This window comes from Acinonyx jubatus, chromosome X (assembly GCF_027475565.1).
Source record: "Acinonyx jubatus isolate Ajub_Pintada_27869175 chromosome X, VMU_Ajub_asm_v1.0, whole genome shotgun sequence".
Lineage (NCBI taxonomy): Eukaryota > Metazoa > Chordata > Mammalia > Carnivora > Felidae > Acinonyx > Acinonyx jubatus.
In genome coordinates, this window is record NC_069389.1 from 5,837,429 (window position 1) to 5,861,668 (window position 24,240).

Here is a 24,240-nt window from a genome sequence, read left to right on the forward strand (position 1 = left end):
CTGCCTTGGGTGCAATTCATCCATAGCAAGCAGAGCCAGGCAAAGGTTTTAGCCGCCTTATCCGGAGACTCACCCAAGGAACCAAACAAGTGACCCACCGCTACTCTCATATTTAAAGGAGATGCGGAGGATGATATTGTCTTTCTACCTCCTTATAACTTGTCAAGCTCCCTTCCCCTCCCCCTGAACTTGAGAGTCCTCCCCAATCTGTCTCTCTGCCACAGCCCCTCCCCCTGAGCTTGAGACTCCTCCCCCATCTGTCCCTGCCACAGCCAGGGTCAGTGCAGCTGCCACTGCAGTCAGTGCCGCCCATCTCCCCGCCCCTCTCAGACCCAGATAACCCTCCCCCACAAGGGCCAGCAGCCAGACTGTGCCCCAGACCCAGACCTAACACTCTCCAAATGCATGTAACAGAGACGAGAGAGCCTGAAAGACAGAATGAGGATGGAACAGTCCGGCCCAGCCATTCCATGATGTGTTATCTACCTTTCTCTACAACCGACCTCCTCAATTGGAAACACAACACTCCACCATACTCCGAAAAGCCACAAGCAATGGTCGACTTGATGGAGTCCCTCTTCCAGACCCACCGGCCAACTTGGGAAGATTGTCAACAGTTACTCCATACTTTAATTCACAAGAAAGAAGAAGAAGAATGACAGAAACATGACAGTATCTAGAAGATCACACACCTCCGGGGATCAATGACCCTACTGTCTGGGCTCAAGCTGCCACTCCTGAAGAATACCCAACATGGGATTTTGCCACAGAAGAAGGAAAAGCCCACAGCTGATGATACCAGGAAGCCCTCCTTCGGGGAATCTGAGGTGGAGCCAAAAAGCCCATGAACATGACTAAAATATCGTCAGCCACACAGCACCCTGAGGAGTCTCCCGGAGACTACTATGAAATATTATGTGAAGCATACTGTGTATAAGCCCCGTTTGACCCCGAGGCACCAGAAAGTCAACAAATGGTAAATACCTCTTTTGTGGCACAGGCTGCCCCAGATATCAGAAGAAAACTCCAGAAGTTGGAGGGCTTTGCCGGATGAATATCACTCAGCTGTTAGAGGACACCAATAAAGTTTTCATAACAGAGGAGTCGCAGCCAAAAGAGAAGCAGAGAGAAGACTAAAAAAGAAGCCCACCCTTCTCACAGCAGCACTAATAAAAACAGATGCTGCAAAGACGGGAAGACCCCAACCACCAAAAGGGGGGAAGCCCAGAGACCCCTTAACAAAGGACCAATGTGCATACTGCAAAGAGAAGGGACACTGGAAGAATGAATGTCTGAATCGGAAGGGGTCCTTCAAACCCAGCCGATGTATGGAGGAACCTCAAGGAGAGAACCTCGGTTGGTCTGGCCAGGGCAGAATCAGACTGAGGGGGACTGGGCTCTTTCTCTCATGGCTCCCATGAGCCCACAGTCGAAATGAAGGTAGGGAGCCAAACAATAGCTTTCATGTTTGACACTGGGGCTGAATACTCTGTCGTTACTTCCCCGGTGGCGCCCTTAAGCCAAAAGACGGCAACCATACTTGGGGCTACTGGGACACGGGTGATGCAACAGCCCTTCTGTCAAGCTCAACAATGTGAACGTGGGGGTCACAAGGTCCGGCATGAGTTCCTCTACTTACCTGACTGCTTGATTTCTGGGCCAGGATCTACTCTCCAAACTTGGGGCCCAGATAACTTTTGAACTTACTGGACACACTAGCCTCCAATTAAACCCAAGGCAGAAGGAAACCCTGGTCTTGACGATTACCCTGCCAAGGGAAGAAAAGTGGAGACTATTCTGTGCCCAGGCCCTATCCTGTAGCCCCTCAGAATTCAGGCTTACATTCCCCTCTGTAGGGGCTGAAGATAACTCCCCTGGACTAGCTTGGAGTTGGGCCCCCATCATTGTTGACCTAGCTTGGAGTTGGGCCCCCATCATTGTTGACCTAGCTTGGAGTTGGGCCCCCATAATTGTTGACCTAGCTTGGAGTTGGGCCCCTATCCTTGTTGACCTGATCCCTGGAGCCCAACCTCAGAGACAAAGGTAGTACCCCCTTCCACTAGAGGCTAGAATGGGCATACAAGAGCACCTGACCAAGCTCAGAGAAAGAGGTATTCTAATTGAGTGCCAATCGGCTTGGAATACCCCACTCTTGCCAGTCAAGAAGCCAGGAGGAGGATACCAACCAGTACAGGATTTGAGGGGCATTAACAAAGAGACTGTTTCCTTACACCCAGTCATTCTGAACCCTCAGTATACTCTCCTCAGCCAATTTCCAGGGTCAGCCAGATGGGTTATATGCTTCGACATAAAGGATGCTTTCTTCTGCCTCTGCCTGGCTCCGCAAAGTCAATCATTGTTTGCCTTTGAATGGACTGAGCCTGTTACAGATCGCCAGATGCAGCTGACCTGGACACTACTTTCCCAAGGTTTCAAGAACTCGCACACTCTTTTGGGGAAGCACTAGGTTCAGACCTCGCTGACTTTCCGAGGGAAACCACAGGGTGTGTCCTCCTCCAATATGTAGAAGACCTCCTCCTTTACCAGTGACACCCAAGAAGACTGTATGAAAGGTACAAAGGCCCTCCTACAGCTCTTATCCTACTTGGGGTATGAGGCCTCTTGGAGAAAGGCACAGGTTTGTCAGCAGCAGGTCCAATACTTAGGCTCCCTCCTCACAAAAGGAAAAAGAGAATGAGGACCAGAAAAGAAGAAAGTGTGGCACCACACTGCCACAGCCCCAAACAAAACGAGGCTTGTGTGAATTTTTAGGGGCCAGAGGGTTTGGTCGCATTGGGAATTCTCAGATTCTCAGCCATAGTGAGGTTCCTCTATGACCTGTTTGTTGGGAGGGCCAAACCTGGAGCCCCTCGCATGGACTGAGGAGGCAAGGGCCGCTTTCATAGACATAAAATTGGCTCTGGGATGAGCCCCAGCTCTTGGTTTGTCTGACATAGAAAGGCCCTTTAACCTCTTCATACATGAAAAGGACAAAATAGCCCTTGGAGTGCTCACTCAGAGCATGGGGCCTTGGCAATAGCCAGTGGCCTGTCAAAAAAACTTGATCCTGTGGCTGCAGGATGGCCCCCATGCCTCAGAGCTCAGAGCCACAGTCCTGCTCATCAAGGAGGCAGACAAACTCACACTGGGACAAACACTTAATGTTAAGGTCCCACACACGGTCGTGTGGTTCACAAGCACCCAAGGATATCGTTTCCTCTCCATTTCTCAGCTGACACAATCCCAAGGCCTTCTCTATGAGAACCCAAGGCTCACTCTCGAAACAGTATAAGAACACTAAACCTGGCCACCTTCCTTCCCACAGAAGAGGGAGAACCCGACCATGACTGTTCTGGAGTAGTGGATGAAGTCTATGCCAGCTCCCCGGACCTCCAAGACCAGGGTATAACAAGCCCAGAGATCATCCTGTTCAGTAATGGGAGCAGCTATTTACAGGAATGCAGCCAAAGAGCAGGGTATGCAGTAATCACAACCACGGAAGTTCGGGAAGCCAAGACCTTGTCAGAAGGATGGTCGGCACAACGGGCTGAACTGTACGCCTTAACCTGAGCCCTCATCCTTAGCAAAGGTAAACGATTTAACATCTACACTGATTCCTGGTATGCCTTTGCTACTGTGCATATACACGGGGCCATCTATAAAGAAAGAGGCCTCCTTACTGCTGCAGGGAAAACTATAAAAAATGAGGAAGAAATACTAAAGCTTCTTAAGGCCGTATGGCTACCAGACAAGGAAGCTATCCTACACTGTAAGGGACCTCAGAAATGAGATGACCCCATAACTCAAGGAAATCACCTGGCCGACAAAACAGCCAGAGTGGCTGCCTGAGGTGACCCAGGTGAAGCTCCTACCTACACTCTGACTCTTGCACCCCAGAAGGAAGCCTCCCCACCCCTGTACAAAAATGAAGAAAGAACTTGGGCCTCGACAGAAGAGGGCACATTCTAAGCAAATAGGGATGGTGGGTTTTGTCCCATCGTCTATGGGAAAACACCCAGTGAAGGAAAACACCACCTCATGCACCTAGGGAACACGGCCCTAGAGGCCCTTTTCAAAAAGAACTACGATATCAGCCAGCTGCCGGCATTACGCCAAGCTGTCAACAAACAATGTGTAACGTGTGCCAAGAACAATGCTTGGTCTGTCCCACGGCCACTGCCTGGCTCACAAAGGATGGGGGCCACCCCTTTCAAAGACTTAGGGGTGGACTTTACCAACATACAACCAAATAAAGGGTTTAGGTACCTTCTTGTAATAATCTGCACATACTCGGGATGGGTCGAAGCATTCCCGACCAGAATGGAACGAAGTCGTGAGGTGTCCAAAGTTCTTCTACAGGAGATTGTTCCTCTGTTGGGTTTACCCTTAACCATACACAGTGATAACGGACCTGCATTTGTGGCAGACGTTATACAAACCCTGACAGAATCCCCCAACATTACCTGGAAACTGCACACTGCTTACCTACCCCAGAGCTCAGGGAAAGTACAGAGGGTGAATCGCACCCTCAAGGAAACCCTGGCTAAGTTCCACCAAGAGACTAATCTCCCATGGCCATATTGACTACTGCTGGCCCTCCTGCGTGCCAGATGCACACCTAGGGCATTGGGAGTCTCCCCTTTTGAGTTATTGTATGGGTGACCCCCCCCCCCACATGTTTAGGAAAACTCCCAGGAGACCTTCACCAGATTGGACACAAGGGAATAAGAGAACAGCTCCAGACCTTGGGGGCAGTCCTAAACAAGTTACAAAGATACACCATAGAGAGGGCCCCTATTTCTTGAGGGATCCTCATTCACCCCTTTCAGCTAGGAGACTCTGTGTGGGTCAAAGATTGGAAGAGGGAACCTCTTAAACCACGGTGGACTGGGCCTTATACTGTTATTCTAACAACTCCTACAGCCATTAAAGTTTCAGGTATCACTCCATGGGTCCATCACTTCAGAGTTAAGAAGGCCAATTCACAAGAACCTACAGCCTGGCGAAGTGATCCAGATCCAGTCAACCCGCTTAAACTGACCCTCAAAAGGGAAACTGGCCCCTGAGACTTCCATCCCTGCTCCAGCCACACCCCAGAGGCTGGCTGGCCTGTGCACAGCAGAAGCATAAAGAACAAACACGTGAACCTAGCTCAGGGGTTTGGATGCAACCCTGCCAGCTCTTGCCCCTTACTGGTGTCATCACCCTGGTCTTACTTCTTACTGGTGGGCTGATAGAGACTGCACCAACAAGCTGGACATGGGACAAAAGATGCATGCTGGGTGGGTCTCACATACCTCCTCTGGATGGGAGGGTTATCAAGTATTGCCTGGATATGATGATAACCTCTCTCACCCTCACAACTGCCACTTACCCACTTTGCCCCCAGGATTGTTATATGACAATAAGGGGGGTCAAGGGCATTCAGTGCCTTCACCTCCCTCCACAAGGAGTGCTACAAGGGAAAAACACCCACTCTCTGTCAGCTGCAGGGTTCCCCAAGGACTAAGTATTGGACTGAGGATATAACCAAAAATATCAGTAACCCATGTCACAACAAGGGCCTCCAGAGAGGGAGGCAAGCTTGCTACACTTACCTTCCTCAATGGGGGATCTCAAACAGGAGAGGGGTGCACTACAGGGCCCTTCAAAAAGTTATAAAGGATACCCAGGATAGGGTAATACAAGCCATAAAGGTGACCACTCTTCCAGCGGCCTACTAGGGTTTGAACCTTTCAGCCCTCAATCAGGTGCTTACCAATTCCCCACTCCAGCGTTGGGCCAACACTACTCTACAAATCCTCCATAAAATAGATATTTACACGCAAACCTGGTGAATGTGCTTGCCCTTCAGCTGGAGGGATTACTTAGCCACTCCCATCCCTTTGATCTGGGAAGCTCCTGAAAATCTCAAAACCAACACCTCTGTCTTAATTGGACCCCTGGCCACTGGGGTCCATCTCACAAATGCTGACAATCTAACCTGTACAGTCCCTGAAGGTTTGAACGGTACGTCTCTATGTGGAAGAAATATAACCTTAAAGAGGAATACAACCCATGTTCCACCCCTGCGGTGTTCTATCTATGTTCTAATTCGTCCTGCTGATGCTTAGAGGCCAACTGGATTCAGATATGATATTCCGTCTTCCTAACCCCAGAGATATCCGTATACACTGAAGATCAGTTCCTAACAGCATTTAGCCCCAAGTCCCGGGCTAAATGGGTAATCCTGCTACCCGTTCTGATAGGAGCAGGAATTGCAACAGGAGTAGGAACCAGAATAGGGGGCGTAGGTTCATCTGTAGGACTATATCATAGACTATCTCAAGAGCTAAATGAAGACATGGAACGGGTGGCAGATTCTCTAGTAACCTTACAAAGCCAAATAAACTCTGGCAGCAGTGACCCTCCAAAATAGGTGAGTCCTCGACCTCCTCACTTCGGAAAAAGGAGAGACTCGCATCTTTTTGGGGGACGAATGTTGCTATTTTGTAAACCAGTCAGGAATAGTTACAACTAAGGTCAAGGATACTCAAGGAAAGAATTCAACATAGACAACAGGAAAGTATCAATCAATGGAAAGGATGGGAATTCACGGACTGGGCATCCTGGCTTCCTGCCCTGGCAGGGCGCCTCTTCTCTGTAATTTTATTTGCATCCATTGGCCCCTGTATACTGAATGCCGTGGTACGCTTTATTGAAAACAATGTTGCTCGCCAAACTCCTGCACGTATCTTAGCCTTCCAAGAGTACCAACCTGTGAAACTGAAAGGTGATGCCTACTAAAAGTTTTTTTTAAAGGCATCAAAGGGAGGAATGTTAGAGAAATGAATAAAATATTGCACCAAAGATGACCGACAGGACTAAAACAAACTCTAGTCTCTAGCTTAGAGACCCTTCCTCTGGGTTCTTCTTCCTTTGTTTGCTGTGTGCGAGAAACCCCCCACAGATATGGAAGCTGACAACTATAAATTACCCTCCCCACTTGCATTCGGTGCTCAGATCTTAGGAGAAACCATCTCCTCTGAGCCTGCCGGTGTTAAATAAATCTCCGATCCACCGAGATCTCCAAGTGCTGCTTGGTTTTTCCGCCAGCATTCCAGCCTGGTTACCTAACAATTTATAGCTTAGTACCAATGATTGGTAGGTATCTCATTGTCCATAATTATTTGTAATGTTAGAATTCAGCAAAGAAATTTTTTCCCACTAAATTTTCTGGTGAGGTTTTTGCGGTGATAGTGGGGTTCACAAGGTCTGGAGCTGACGGCCAAGAAAGAATTCTCGAGACGTCTTTGGTGCAAAAAGGTGATTTTGTTAAAGCATGGGGACAGGACCCATGGGCAGGAAGAGCTGCCCCAGGACCACGAGGAGAGACTCATTATATACTATGGGGCTGGAGGAGGTAAAGTCCAGGGGAAGTTTCCAGTGAGATTTTCACATGCTAAAGAAGATTCCCAGGATACTGGAGGCCTAGCTATTGTCAAGCTAGGTTGTTTTCCCCTCTAGCAAAGCATTAGCATTAAGACAGTACAGAGTTTCTGGAGAAATGTTTTACTCTGCCTGTTTCAAGTATTTGTCAATGGGCTGCAGGTTCTAAGGAAATTTAATTTTATCTGCCATTTCCTTCTACCTTTGTTTCCCACATCATTTTCTACTAATTAATTTTACCATAATATCCCGGAGATCTAAACCAAAGATAACTCCTTCTGCCATGTATACCTATAACAGAGGCACACACACTCACACAACTCACTCAATCACTTACATACACCCATGATAGAGCAGTGTTTCTCTACTGGCGAAATAACAACCTTTTAAGAGAAGGAAAAAAAATGTTATTTTCTCTCCTGGAAATGTTAGTGTTTTATGACATAGTCATTCAGGTATTTGTCAAAATGTCTATGGTGACAGAGAGGGGGCCAGTAAGACCCGAACTTTAGCATCTTGAACCAAAGGCATTAAAGTAAACCTTTCCTACTAAGAAATTAGTAACTCCCATAAATCACTTTAAAAATAGCTGTTGGTTTTCACAGAGACAGGAAGTAGACTAGAGGTTATTAGGAGCTGGGCAAGGGGAAATTATTACTTAATGGTACAGTTTCTGTGCGAGGTGATGCAAAAGTTTTAGAAACAGCAGTGAAAGCTGAATAACAAGGTGAATAGAATTAACAGCATGGAACTGTGCCCTTCAAAATGTTTAAAATGGTATACAGTTGACGCTTGAATGATGCAGGTGTTAGGGGCAACGACCCTCTGTGCAGTCAAAACTCTGAGTATAATTTGACTCCCTCCAAACTCAACTACCAATAGCCTACTGTTGACCAGAAGCTTTAATGATAACATGAAATCGATTACTATATATATTTTTAAAATTTTTTTAACGTTTATTTATTTTTGAGACAGAGAGAGACAGAGCATGAACAGGGGAGGAGCATAGAAAGAGGGAGACACAGAATCTGAAACAGGCTCCAGGCTCTGAGCTGTCAGCACAGAGTCCGACGCGGGGCTTGAACTCACGGACCGTGAGATCATGACCTGAGCCGAAGTCAGACGCTTAACCGACCAAACCACCCAGGCGCCCCAATACATATTTTTTATGTTATATGTATTATACAGTGTACTCTTATAATACAGTAAGCTAAAGGAGATGTTATTAAGAAAATTGTAAGGAAGAGAAAATACAGTTACAGAACTGTACCATATTTATTGAAAAATTCTTTGAGTGGATTCATGAAGTTCAAATTTGTGTTGTTCAAGAATCAATTAATTGCATTTTATTTGATATATATTTTACCACAATCATAATAATTAGAAAAGAATGACTGTTACTATAACCTGTCATAATAAGGGAGGACACTTATCCACACGGGAGTAACAAGTGTTGAACAGTTGAGGCATCCGCTTTAGATGTCTCCTTCCATTTGACCAGTTCATACATAAATATTTGATAACCAAAACTGGACAGAGGAAAATCCAGAGTCTAGAGCATGTCTCCCCTAGACAAGAGTGTAAAGTGAATTCCCTTTCTCCTGGTGCCCCCATGCCTCAGAGTTCCTACAGCATGCCATGGATGTATCATTCCCACAAATCATTCTATGGAGTAGGCATGTCTTATTTTGTGGACTCTGCATTAAAATGGATGTGCTCTCTCTGGAACTGGGGGTAAAGCCTCATGCATTGGAATATGGCATTCTTTCCTTATAGCTGGATCATTTAAGGCAAGTATTTCCTTAAAAACTGCACATATAGAAAATGGAACGAATCACTTCAACAGACAGGGATGTTCCGAGAATTGGAGCTTATGTGTTTAAATCACTTGGCACCTGATATCTAAATATTCACTACTTTGCAGAGAAGATTTTGAGGCTTTAGAAGGAATTGTGTCTCAACAAGGCTAAGAATGCCCTGTGAGTTGATTCTAATAGCACAGTCTTAAGTTTTGCCCATGATGGAGAAGAGGGAGGCTTCACAGAGAAGCCACCGTGGCTAAGGTTTTTCTCTAATCAGCTCAGTTAAAGAGTCTAGTCTAGAGCTGATTTCTGCCTCTGGGGACATAGAATACATGTGACAGATCTTCATTTCTCCCTCACTGTGCTTTACATATTGAGGAACAATTTCAATGCAGTAAAATGCCAATCTTAATTTTCTGGAGTTTCATGGCTCTTTACATTTATAAATAACCATTTAACCACCACCCAAATCAATTTGAACGTTTTGATCTTTTAGAAAGTTTCTTCCTGCCCCTCCGTTACTGCCCTACCCTGCCCTCCACCCCCAGGAGTACACCTTCTCTGACCTTTATCTGCTCACTCCTGAAATCCACGTAAATGGAATCATACAGTATGTCATCTTTGTGTCTGGGTTTTTGAGTTCCATATAATGACTTAGAGATTCACCTGTGTTGTTAAGCTTCTCTATAGTTTGTTCTTTTAAAAAAAAATAATTTCTTTAATGTTTTTATTTATTTTTGAAAGAGAGAGAGAGAGCAAGCAGGGGACGGACACAGAGAGAGGGAGAAACAGAAGCCAAAGCAGGCTCCAGGCTCTGAGCTGTCAGCACAGAGCCTGACGCGGGGCTCACCCATAAACTGTGAGATCATGACCTGAGCTGAAGTCAGATGCTTAACCGACTGAGCCACCCAGGCGCCCCACTCTGTAGTTTGTTCTTATGGCTGAGTGGTATTCCATTAAATGAATATCCCAGAAAGTGTTTATAAATTCTCTTATTGATGGACATTTGGGACTTTTCCAATTTGAGGCTATTATTAATGAAGCTATTAAGAACATCTTTCATAAATCTTTTTGCAGACATGAGCACTCCTTTCTTTGGACTATACACTCACAAGTGGAATTTCTGGGTCCCGTGGAAATGTATTAATTTTATTAGAAACTGGCAGTTGTCCAAATTGATTGTATCATTGTACATTCCCAGCAGCAATGAATGAGGGTAGACTTAACCTATGATATCGTAAAGTAAATCTACTTGTAATATTACAATAATAAAGTATGGAAACATCATGGAACGGGCTCAAGAATTCCTTCTTCCCTTCCTTAAAAATATCCTGAGTTCTTGTAAATAACGACACACGGTTTTAGGTTTCAGGGTTAAGCGGAGAAAGAAAGAAAACAGAACAAGATCCCTGATGTCATAGGGCTTCCATTCCAGAGGGAGAAAAAGGTCAATAAAGAAGGAGAAAACCAATAGTACAATTTCAGATATTGCTAAGGGTTATAAAAATGAGGCAGGCTTTACAGGACAAAAATAGGTGCTATGGGTGCAGAATAGAGAGTATTTCGAGTGTAGCGTGGTTCTTCTCTCTCGGACATATTGAACTGTTCTGTCCTCATTCCTCCTAGCTTACTCAGATTTCTCTCGAGCAGTTGGGAGAGATCTTAACAAATATTTCCAGCACTCAACCCAAAGACACCTGCAATTTTCTTACTCTTTCGGTAGAAAGAAGAGACTTCTGATGGGCTTGATCAGGATCATACTGCCAGCCATGAACTATTGGCTATGACCAGTGTGACAAGCTCCATTAATGCCAGGTCTGGGCCACATGCCTCCTGCAGTGATATGGGTCAGACCCTGTGTATTTCAATGCTTTCCATGTGGCGTTGGGGAGAAATTCCAAAAAGAAGGTAGGATCCTGTCCTTAAAAGAGAGTGGACAGGGCAGATAAAGTTAATACACCAACAGTAAAATCTGTAATTTGCACGGGAAATGAAAGTATGAAGTGGTTAAAAAAAATAAAGGTATAAAGTGTTTGCAACAAAAGTAGATGAATACTGAGGGAGATCAATTTAGAATGAGTCAGATGGGGCTGGGAATACCAGCAGCCAGACAAGAAATTACTGGTGGCCATGATATAACAGGGCCCAGAGAGCTCCAGGTATCACCCCCTAACCCCCAAAGCACTCTCCCCCATATATGCTCCATTCAGCCCCAAGACAGGCACTATAATATGAAAAAGGAACTTTGTCTCTCTGTTGCCTATACCTACAATGGAACCAAGCATGCAGCTGGTGCCTGATAATACTTGTTGCATACTAAATAAACAAGGAAATTTGGTTCTAAAATTTTTGTTAAGGAAGTGTATTGAGAATGCAAAGGCTTTTATTTGTAATGTTTATTTATATTTGAGAGAGAGAGAGAGACAGAGTATGAGCAGGGGTGGGGAAGAAAGAGAGCGAGACACAGAATCTGACGGAGGCTCCAGAGTCTGAGCCATCAGCACAGAGCCCAATGCAGGGCTTAAACTCATGAACCATGAGATCATGACCTGAGCCGAAGTCTGATGCCTAGTGGATTGAGCCACCCAGACATCCCAGGAATGCAAAGGTTTTGCAGTCACATACCATTTATTAAGATTGTAGATTAAGGAAGTTTTCTTTACTCTTCTTCTGTCTACTTAAACTTCAGACAGAAGTATTCATTTCTCTTTCTTTTTAAAATTTTATGTATTTTTGAGAGAGAGAGAGAAAGAGAGAGAGACAGAGATCGATCAAGGGAGGGGCAGAGAGAGTGGGAGAGAGAGAATCCCAGGCTGACTCTGCACCTTTAGCGCAAAGCCTAATCCAGGGCTCTGACCCACAAACTGTGAGATCATGACCTGAGCAGAAACCAAAATCTGGACACAATCAACTGAGCCACCCAGGCACTCTAGAAATGTTCATTTCTGAACTAAGCTTATTCTTCATCGCCTCTCACCTTTATGGTCAAGGAGAGTCTGTAATTCTTCTGTCTGGCATAAGAGGTTGTGGAATATTCTACGAATGGATGGGAATTCGCATAGTTTAAAAATTCCTGGTATGCAATGACATTCAATTCTAACAAGAAATAAAATCTCAAATTGGGGCTAAGATATGTATGAGATTTGTAGGCATATGACTTTGGACACTTCTTTTAAACTTGGAATGGGCATAAACTGCTGCTGTTGTGCATTTTCGATATTTGTTTAGGACAGACTTTGGAGCAATTTGCCAAATAGATGGTTCTAATTCTCTTTGCATTTACTGAACATCCCAAGAAGCAATGTTTTATAGCCTTCTTTGGAAAATGAACATAGAATTAGTACAATTAATCCCACTGACAATGATTATAGCTAACTCTGTGCAAGCCATTACTGGTAACTTTACAGGTAATAATTCAATTAATTTGATCCATTATGTATAATGGTTTTACCCTGTGAGCCTGGAATAGAAAACGATATTTTGATTTAAGATACAGCTCCATTATTCATGAAACAGTACTGGAAAGGGGTAATCAATTCACTTAATTGATTTGACATTCTGTTTTGAGTAGAAGTGTTGAATATTTTTTGATGGGAGGATATGAGAATTGAGTGATTATTTTCAGGATAGATTTAGCCTCTAGTTTTTCTGATGCTTGTTCCAGTTTTTGTCATCATAATAGATTCAGGATCATTTATTTTTGATAAGAAAATGTCACACAGGAATAATGATGTGTAAGCAGTCGGCTTAGATGATTTTCTTTGTTGGTTTTTGCTTGCCTTGGAATCCAGTTCTCCTGGGCATTCCTTGCCCCATCTCCCTTGGGATAAAGAATGTTTTATTGAAAAGCAATACACCAGGTGCTTAATGGGAAGAAACACATGTGAGGGTTTGGGTTAGGTTTCTCAAGATGGATACAATTTTTAATACCTGAAGATGAAGAGAGCAGGAAGATTTGGAGAATGGAAGCAAGGCTCCCAGCTGGGTGTGGACCGTGTGCATGCAAAGTGTGGAAGAGTGACCCAAACTCCCCTGTGTGTATATGCCTCTCTGGGTGGGGCTCTGGTTTCTCTCTTCCTACAAGGGATCACAATGCATTTCTTTTTTTAATGTCCCCCCTAGAGCAAGGATGGTGTTTGACTGATCTTGTATTCTTGGCGCATAGCCCAGCACACAACGGTTGCACCACAGATATTTTTAGACTGAATGAACAAAAGTGAAAAACACCCAGGAGAGAATAATAGAAGGCTCATCTGAGGATGTGGACTTGAGTCTGGATGCAGAGCCCTGCCTGCAAACCCTTCCACTTTCCTATCTGCTTCTTTCTCCCACCTGCTTCTTTCTCCCAACTTCTACAAGGAACTTCATTCTCCTCAAGCCTACCAGCCATGGGACTTCTCTGCTCTCCCTGAGCAGATGACTTAACGCATTACTTATGAAAATAATAGAAGCTGTAGTTGGAATCACTGTATCTTCTTGCCTCAAAATCTACCTACAGCTGGACACTTTGCTTTCATTCTCTTTTTATAAATATGCTTATTGCTATGAACTCTCGTCCTCAACAGTTGCCTCTTCAGTATCCTAGCTTTGACCATTAATCCATCTTTATCTCTCCTGAATTACCCATGTCTGCTCTCTACTGGTGTTTTTTCATCAGCATTTAAATGTGATGCTATCTCCCTTGGTAGGAGCTCATCCAAAGCAGCACCACAAGCCTGGCATTGTGCCATCAGCCCTGACAGGCACAAGCACCACTCCAAAGCAACTCCTGCCCCAGGGAGAGGGTACGATGACCACAAATGACAGTCTGACTGAGGCCCCAGCAATGGGCTAGGGCAAGCAGATGATCTAATTGCTGGTCCTGCCCACCAACAAAAGCTTCTCAAGAGACAACACAGGGAAAGTGCCTTGAAGTTCAGTGCTATGGCATCTCTGGTACATAGATGGTCTGACTCAACTCAACCCCAACGTGTCCCCAGACTGGCCCACTAACAACACAGGGACCAAACCCCACACAAAACAGGCAAAGACAGCCATAGAACCATTGCAGATGACTGGACTGAAGGCAAACACAGCTCAACCACAACAGTAAGGAGCACACAACACATATAAGAGGTACTCCTGAAGCACCAGGTTCTGGTGAACAGGGGACATGGAACTGTAGGGCACTATAGAACCTCTTCTTCATAAGGCCACTACTTTCAAGAGCAGAAGACATAGCTGACTTTCCCAACATAGAGAAACACACGCACAGAGTTAGACAAAATGAGACACAGAGTAATATGTCCCAAATGAAAGAACAGGATGAAATTACAGCAAGAGACTTAAGCAAAAATGGAAATAAGCAACATGCCTGATAGAGAATTTAAAGTAACGGTCATAAAGATACTCACTGGAGTGGACAAACTCAGTGAGACCCTCAGCAAAGAGATAGAAAACATAGAAAAGAACTGATCAGAGATGAAGAACTCAGTAAGTGAAAGTAAAATACATGTGAGGGAATCAATAGTAGACCAAACGAAGCAGAAAAATGGCTCAGTGACCTGTAGGACAGAGTAATGGAAAACAACCCAGCTGAACAGGAGTAAGAAAAACGAATAATATAAAAAGAAAATAGATGAAGGGAACTCAACAACACCATCAAGCATAATAACGTTTGCACTATAGGGATCCCAAAAGAAGAAGAGAGAGAAGCAGAAAATTTATTTGAAGAAATAATAGCAGAAAACCTCCTGAATCTGAAGAAGGAAACAGAAATCCAGATCCAGGACATGCAGAGAGTTCCCACCAAAATCAGCCCAAGGAGGTCCACACCAGAACACAGAGTAATTAAAATGGTAAAAAGTAGTGACAAAGAGAGATTTTTAAAACAACAAGAGAAAAGTTACATACAAGGAAAACCACAGAAGGCTATCAGCTGATTTTTTTTTAGCAGAATTTTGCAGGCCAGAGCAGCCTGATACATTCAAAATGCTGAAAGATACCAATAAAAATGAAATCATTCCATTTACAACAATGTGGATGGAGCTAGAGTGTATTATGCTAAGTGAAATAAGTCAGAGAAAGACAAATACCATATAATTTCAGTCATATGTGGAATTTAACAAACAAAACACATGGAGGAGGGGGGAAATGAAAGGGAAACAAACCATAAAAGATTCTTAGTGTTAAGACAACAAACTGAGGGTTGATGGAGGGAGGCTGATAGAGGATGGGCTAGATGGGTGATGGGGATTAAGGAGAGCACTTGTTATGATGAGCATCTGGAAAGAACACAAATACATGTAAGTGATGAACCACTGAATTCTACTTCTGAAGTCAATATTGCACTGTATGGTATCTAACTAGAATTTAAATAAAATTTTGAAGGAAAAAAAGAACAAAACAGAACAAAGTGCTGAAAGAAAAAATCTGCAAACAAGAGTACTCTATCTAGCAAGGCTATCATTCAGAATAGAAGGAGAAATAGTTTCATAGACAAACACAAGTTACAGGTATTCATCACACTAAACCAGTGTTACAAGAAATGGTAAAGGGGATTTCTTTAGTAGAAAGGAAAGACCATAAGCAGGAGTAAGAAAAGTTGGAAGCACAAAAATACAAAAATTAACTATATCTATAAAAATAAGTTTGGAGATTCACAAAATAAAGAATGTAGTATATGACACCATATACTTACAACATGGGTGGGGAAAGAAAAGTAAAAATTTGGTGTTTTTAGAATGGGTTAAAAGTTAAGCAACCATCAGTTGAAAAGGAAGCTGAGCTAGAGTACTTATATTGGACAAAATATACTTTAAAACAAAGACCATACCAAGAGACAAAGATGGACACTACATGATCAAAATGGGGACAATTCAACAAGAAGATATAACAATTATAAATACTTATGCACCCAACATTGAAGCACCCAAATACATAAAGCAGCTGTTAGCTAATAAACATAAAGGAAGTACTAGAGAGTAATACAATAATAGTAGGAGACTTTAACACCCTACTTACACCAATGACTAGATCATCCAAACAGAAAATCAACAAAGAAACAGTGGTTTTGAATGACACATTGGACCAGATGGATCTAACAGGTACCTTCAGAATATTCCATCCTAAAATAGCAGAATACACATTCTTTTCAAGTGCACATGGAACATTCTTCAGAATAAATTGCACATTAGTCTACAAAACAGTCTGAACAAATTCAAGAAGATCAAAGTCATCCCATGCATCTTTTCTCACCACAACCCTATGAAACTAGAAATCAACCATAAGAAAAAATCTGGAAAGAACACAAATACATGGAAGTTACATGCTACTAAATATGCTACCAAAAAATGAGTGGATCAACCAAGAAATCAAAGAGCAAATCAAAAAAACATGGAGACAACTGAAAATGAAAATGCATTGGTCCTAAATCTTTGGGGTGCAGTAAAGTTGCTCTAAGAGGGAAGTTTATATAGTATTACAGTCCTATCTCAAGAAGCAAGATAAATCTCCAATAAACAACCTAACTTTACACCTAAATAAACTAGAAAAAAAAGAACAAACAAGACCCCAAAAGAATAGAAGGAAGGAAATAATAAAGATTAGAGCAGAAATGAATGAAAAAGAAACAAAGAAACAAACAAGCAAACAAACAAAAACAATAGAAGAGATCAACAAAACCAGAAGCTGATTCATTGAAAAGATCTGGAAAACTGGCAAACCTTTACCCAGACTCATCAAAAGAGAGAGAGAGAAAGGGAGAGAGAGAGAGAGAGAGAGAGAGAGAGAGAGAGAACTCAAATAAATAAAATCAGAAATGAAAGAGGGAAATAACAACCCAAACCACAGAAATACAAAGGATTATAATTGAATATCATGAAAAAATATATGCCAACAAATTAAACAACCTAGAAGAAATGGATAAATTCCTAGAAGCATATAACTTCCTTAAACTGAATCAGAAATAAATAGTAAATGTGAACAGACTGATTACTAGCAAGGAAATTCCAGTGGGAATCAGAAAACTCCCAACAAACAAAAATCCAGAATTAGATGGCTTCATAGGTGAAATCTACCAAACATTTTTTAAAAAGTTAGTACCTATTCTTCTCAAACTATTCCAAAAAATAGGAGAGAAAGGAAAGCTTCCAAACTCATTCTATGAAACCATAATTATCCTGACACCACAATCAGATATAGACACCACAAAAAAAGAGAATTATGGGCCAATATCTATGATGAACATAGATGCAAAAAATCCTCAACAAAATATCAGCAAATTCAAACCCAACAATACCTTAACAAAATCATCCTCCACAACCAAGTAGGATTTATTCCTTGCATGCAAGGGTGGCTCAATATTCACAAATCAATCAATGAGATATATCACACCAATAAGAGAAAATATAAAAACCATAAGATCATTTCAGTAGATGCAGAAAAAAACATTTGACAAATTGTAATATCCATTCATGATAAAAACCTTCAACAAAGTAGATTTACAGGGAACATATTTCAACATAATAAAGGCCAATTATGAAAAACCCACTTTCCCCTAAGGTCAGGAACAAGACAAGGATGTCCAGTCCCACCACTTTTATTGAACATATTACTAGAATTCCTAGCCACAGCAATCAGACAACAAAAAGAAAAAAAAAGGTATCCAAACTGGTAAGGAAGAAGTAAAACTTTCACTAATTACAGATGGCATGATACTATGTATAGAAAACACTAAAGACTCCACCAAAAACCTACTAGAAATGATGAAAGAATTCAATAAAATTGCAAGATACAAAATCAATATACAGAAATTTGTTGTAATTCCATACACTAACAATGAAGTAACAGAAAGTGAAATTAATAAAACAATCCCACTGATGATTGCATCAAAAATAATAAATACCTGAGAATAAACTTAACCAAGGATGTAAAAGACCTGTACTCTGAAAACTAAAACCTGGATGAAAGAAACTGAAGATGACAAAGAAATGGAAGATAGTCCATGCTCATGGATTGAGAAAGGAAATGTTGTTAAAATGTCCATACTACCCAAACAATTTACACACTAATGCAATTCTTATCAGAATACCAAGAGCATTTTTCACAGAACTAGAACAAATAATCCTAAAATTTGTATGGAAACACAAAAGACCCCAAGTAGCCAAAGCAATCTTGAAAAAGAAAAACAAAGCAAACAAACAAAACCTGGAGATATCACAACTCCAGGTTTCAAGTTATATTACAAAGCTGTAGTAATCAAAATAGTATGTACTGACACAAAACAGACACAAAGATTAATGGAGCAGAATAGAGAGAAATAAAGCAATGATTATATGGTCAATTAATCTATGACAAAAGGGCCAGAACATGCAATGGGAAAAAGAGAGTCTCTTTGATAAATGGTGCTGGGAAAACTGGACAGCTACAGGCAAAAGAATGAAACTGGGCCACTTTCTTTCACCATACACAAAAATAAACTCAAAATGGGATTAAACACCTAACTAAATGCCAGACCTGAAACAATAAAAATCTTAGAAGGAAGCACAGGCAGCAATTTCTTTGACATTGGCTGTAGCAAGTTTTCTAGGCAAGGGAAACAAAAGCAAGAATAAACTATTGGGACTACATAAAAATGAAAAACTTCTGCACAGCCAAGGAAACAATCAACAAAACTGAAAGACAACCTACTGAATGGGAGAAGATATTTGCAAATGACATATCTGATAAAATAGAATATATATAAATATAATAATATATAAAATAATACAAATATAAATATATATAATATAAATATAAATAATATAATAATAAATAACACATGAAAATAATAATATATAAAGAGCTTATACAACTCAACACACACAAAAAAAATCCAGTTTAAAAATGGGCAGAAGAGAGCACCTGGATGGCTCAGTCCGTTAAGCATCTGACTTTGGCTTAGGTCATGATCTCGTGGTTCATGAGTTCAAGCCCTGCATCAGGCTCTCTGCTGTCAGCACAGAGCCCACTTTGGATCCTCTGTCCCCTTGTCTCTCTGCCCCTCCCAACTTGCTCTCTGTCTGTCTGTCTCTCTCAAAAGTGAATAAACATTTTTTTTAATTTTTTTTAACGTTTATTTATTTTTGGGACAGAGAGAGACAGAGCATGAACGGGGGAGGAGCAGAGAGAGAGGGAGACACAGAATCGGAAACAGGCTCCAGGCTCTGAGCCATCAGCCCAGAGCCTGACGCAGGGCTCGAACTCACGGACCGCGAGATCGTGACCTGAGCTGAAGTCCGACGCTTAACCGACTGAGCCACCCAGGAGCCCCAAAAGTAAATAAACATTAAAAAAAATTTTTTAAAGCATGCCAAACCCTGGTTTATAGTCTCCCCAGCTCCCCTCCCTGCTACCAGTAACCCTCTTCATGTGGATTTCTGTGCTGTGCTTCAGCCTCATAGAGCCAACGAACTTATTGGAAAGCTGCATGTGGATATGCACAGGCCCTTCAAGCCCAATATATTCTGTTGCATTTAGCATCTTCTTCCAAACTTGCTCCTCCTCCAAGATGATATAGTCCAGGAAAAAGCACCACCATCCACCCAGTTGACAAATTGCTAAGTAGCTTTCTCTCAATCTTCCCCCTCTGTTAAGCTTCCGCCCTATGCTAGGTTAGTTCCACCATCCACGGTCCCAACTTTCTTTTCTTTTTGTGCCAGCCCATCACTGATGTTACCTTGGTCCAAATGATGGATGTTGGCTGATTTGCCAAGGTTTTGCACTAAACTAGTGATTTCCTTGTGGTCCACAGTCTGGGTGGGAGCACCTATGGCTGAAGGCTCTTTCCTTGGGGACAGTACAGGATGGGCACTACACAAATCCATACTGCAGCCCATTCACAACACTATACCTGAGAGGTGTCATCGTGCGCATCTGTAGGACATCATTCGTCACCAACTGCAAAACCAAATTCCATTGACATTCAGACAAAGAAGACTAAAGACCAGCAGGACCCAGAACGTGAAGCCCGGTCTGCTGTCACTAAAGGATAGTCCTGCCAGAGGGAGAAGTAAGTGGAAATATCTATCCTGACAAGTCAGCACTTAAAAAGTCTTGAAAGTGCATCTCCAACCATTGGCAGAGAGAAAGCATGCACAAAACTGAAAGATTTAAATTCAGAGAGATACGCATCACATATTCAAATGCAATAAAAGGAGTGCCAGAATGGATTCATTACCTTTTCATCTGGAAAATTTGGGAGTCATATTTCCCAAAAGCAGATGCTGAGTATTTTTATCACCGTACCCCATCGGGTATGCAATTTTGTTACTGGACTAAAAATCCTGTTATCTATGGAAATACAATGATCTGTTAAAGTTTCTAAAAATGGGAAAAAGAAAGTGTACAGCAGCAGTTTTTAAGGTGCATGATGTATATGTCATTTCTGTTCCTGTAAGACCCTTTTGCTGACTCGCTGAAGACTGGGCAGTTGTTGAAAGGTAGGGTTTTCTTACTTTCAGCCTCTTACTAAAACTCAATCTTGCTTCACCTGAAAATCACAGCCTGTCTTATGAAATGACCATTTGTGGAACTATAGACTTGGCGTGCAACGCTATGGAGCTTAAATGGTGAAAAAGTGAATTTAAACAAGGTTAAATATGTAAGTGTTTACATAGAGATATGCAAATATCTGTAAGTGTTGTAACCATTTATATGAAATGTTTTCCTTAAGGAGGTAATATCTGACTCATACTTACTAATATGCCCTGTATAAAATAGTGTATGCAGTTTGCAGATTTGGGTTATAAAAATGCTTTCCTCTTTTTCTAGTGTTCAGCCATGTAGCTAAGTATATGGAAATTTACAATCCAATTTTCCCTGTTCAGGTCAATTCCTGCCCTTGTTGAACAGGTACATCATCTTCCATTTTCTGTGGTTTTTACAGGACGACTTTTAAATTCATTACACTGCCACATGCGAGGCCACCCACAACAACAATATTAAAGGAAAAAATGGCATAGCCCACTAAAAGAGTACTATTTTCTGTAAAATGGAAATACTGGTAGTCTCTTGAAAAGTAGCAGAGAATACTTGATTTGAGAACTGACTATACTCCATTGACACCAAGAGGAGCTACATTTTTAGGCCATTTCTTTTTTTATTATTTTTTTTAACATTTATTCATTTTTGAGAGAGACAGAGTGATCTGGGGAGGGGCAGAGAGAGGGGGAGATACAGAATCCAAAGCAGGCTCCAGGCTCTGAGCCAGCACAGAGCCCACATGGGGCTCGAACTCACAAACCATGAGATCATGACCTAAGCTGAAGTCTGACATTTAACCAACTGAGCCACCCAGGTGCCCGTAGGCCAATCTTTAATGAAAGGGTAATAAAAGAATGTGGAATTGTCTGGAAATATGGCCCAATCTTCTCAAGAAAATTATTATTTTGTTGTTGTTCAATGAAGTGGATGTCAGGAAATAACCTGCTCAGGAGCTTTGCTAGAGAGACTGTAAAGGATATTCTCTATATGAACAAGAGCGAAACCCATCAATTATTAACAGGCATCCCATAAAACGCCACACATAAGGTGACCCGGTTTTGTTTCTTTGTGTCGTTACCACGCAGCCTTTCAATGTACAGAAATGCTCTATACGGACATACACACAAGGTGTGCTTACCTGTGTGCTTAAAACAGTGTCAACATTTCTCTCCATTGCAAGCTGAGAAATGTCTTTTCAAAGTCTACTTTTGTTCACACTCGCGATTTCACTGTTCTATGTGGGGCCCTCCACAGTCTGCTGTTCTGGCTCTGCTTCGGTGCTTTACAAAGAGTTTATTCATACAAGACACATTACTGGCAGATTAATGGCCTCCAAAGAGGCCCACATCCCAATCCCCGGAACCTGAGAATATGTTACTTTACATATCAAAAGGGATCTTATGGATGTGTTCAATAAAGGATGCTGAGATGGGGAGATTATTTTATATGACCTGGGCAGGCCCCAACTAATGATCTGAGCCCTTCAGACAACCTTTCCCAGCTGGGATCAAGGAGGTGCAGAGGGAAAAAGAAAGTTGGATAGATGAGGTATGAGAAGGCAGCAACCTGTCACTGCTGGCTTTGAAGATGGGAGGGACGGTGGGCCACGCAATGAGAAGGGATACTCACCCCCAGCTGATAGCCAACAAAGGAATGGGGACCTCAGAGCCCAGGGTGGGACCTAGTGCTGCCAACAACTTTCATGAGTCTGGAAGTGAATTCTTCAGTTAAGAACTTGGCCCAGCCAACACCATGATTTTGTGAGCCCCATGTCAATGTCCCACCTACAAAACTATGACATAATGAATGTCTGCTGTTTTAAACTGCTGAGTCTGTGGTAATGTTTTATGGCAGCAGCAGGCCCCTAAGGCAGTGTTCTCAACATTGCTTACAATATTCCTTCCATTCCCTGAATTCCCAGACACCCTCAGCTATAAATCAGCAAAAATCTAACATGGAAGATTTTCAGGGAGAAGAAAAATGCCACGACATCTCTGAAGGTAAGATGCAGACGGGTTTCAGAAACAAACAAAACAAAAATGTAAGACCGGAAACAAAGAGAAATTAAAAATACAGTAAAACCTTGGATCTTTAGGAACTTGTTCTGCAAGCATTCTGTAAGACGAGCAAACATTTCTAACAAATTTTAAGTTGATATGCGAGCAATGTCTTGCAATGCAAGTAGTACATGAGGCCAAACGTCACATGACCACAACTGAGCCAATGTTTTTGAAATTCATTTTGATTTATGAGTGCTTTGGATTACAAGCATGTTTGTGGAACGAATTATGCTCACAAACCAAGGTTGTACTGTACTTAATTATCTATGGGTCACCTAGGTGGCTCGGTCGGTTCAGCATCTGACTCTTGATTTCAACTCCGATCATGATCTCACAGTTTGTGGGATCGAGCCCTGCATCAGGCTCTGTGCTGACAGTGTGGAGCCTGCTTGGGATTCTCTCTCTCGCTCTCTCTCTGCCCCTCCCCTGCTTGTGCTCTTTCTCTCTCTCCCGCAAAATAAACAAAAGTAAATAAGTAAAAATACTTATCTTTGAATTAAGGAAATACAGTATTTATTGGTGGTTATATTTAGGGCTATATTTAGGGTTATATTAAGTTTATATAAAAACATCAGGTCTCCTAATCCCCTTAAAGCCATGTTACAACATCTATTCACATGTTGTACCCCAGAAATTTCCCACTCTGAAATGCAGACATAATTAAGAAGGCAGTTAATACTGGCTCCCTTCCCTCTGTGCGCACGGTTGTTAAACGCTCAGAGCCCAAAATGGTTTATTGCTGTTCAGCTCATTCCATAATAAACTCCCTACACACAGGAAGAATGTTTGTGACTTAAAGCAGAGTTAACACATTCTAAAGAATTTAAACTTTCTTGAAAGGAATGACCCTTTTATGATCAGAAGGTATTCCTCAAGTTATGACATGAAATCATTTAAGACTGGCATAATACCTTTTTTGTTGTACAAATATATCGGTTATGTTTCTGGCATGAAATGTAATATATAAGTCATTTACTCATTCTAGCAAGAGATGCCAGGAATGAATTCTTCTTCAAAGTCACACCCTCCCAACAAGAGTTGGAAATATCAACTATTACCAGAAGCTGACGAAGATTTATTTCAGTGTGATTTTTTTAAGGAATATATAAACTCAACTGAATTCTATGCAGTCCACTCACATTTGCCAAACATATAGGTCAAAATTTGCAAAAAGTAAACAACTACTACAATATATACTGCCAAAAAAAAAGCCTTCTGAAAATGAATAAACAATTGTGTGTGTGTGTGTGTGTGTGTGTGTGTGTGTGTGTTTTATGGGGTGATTAGGCAATGGTGGCTGAATTACTTATTTTTTTTAAGATTTTTATTTTTAAGTAATCTCTATACCCAATGTGGGGCTTGAACTCATGACCTTTTTTTTAATTTTAAAATATTTATTTATTTCTCAGGGAGAGAGAGACAGAGCATGAAGGGGGGAGGAGCAGAGA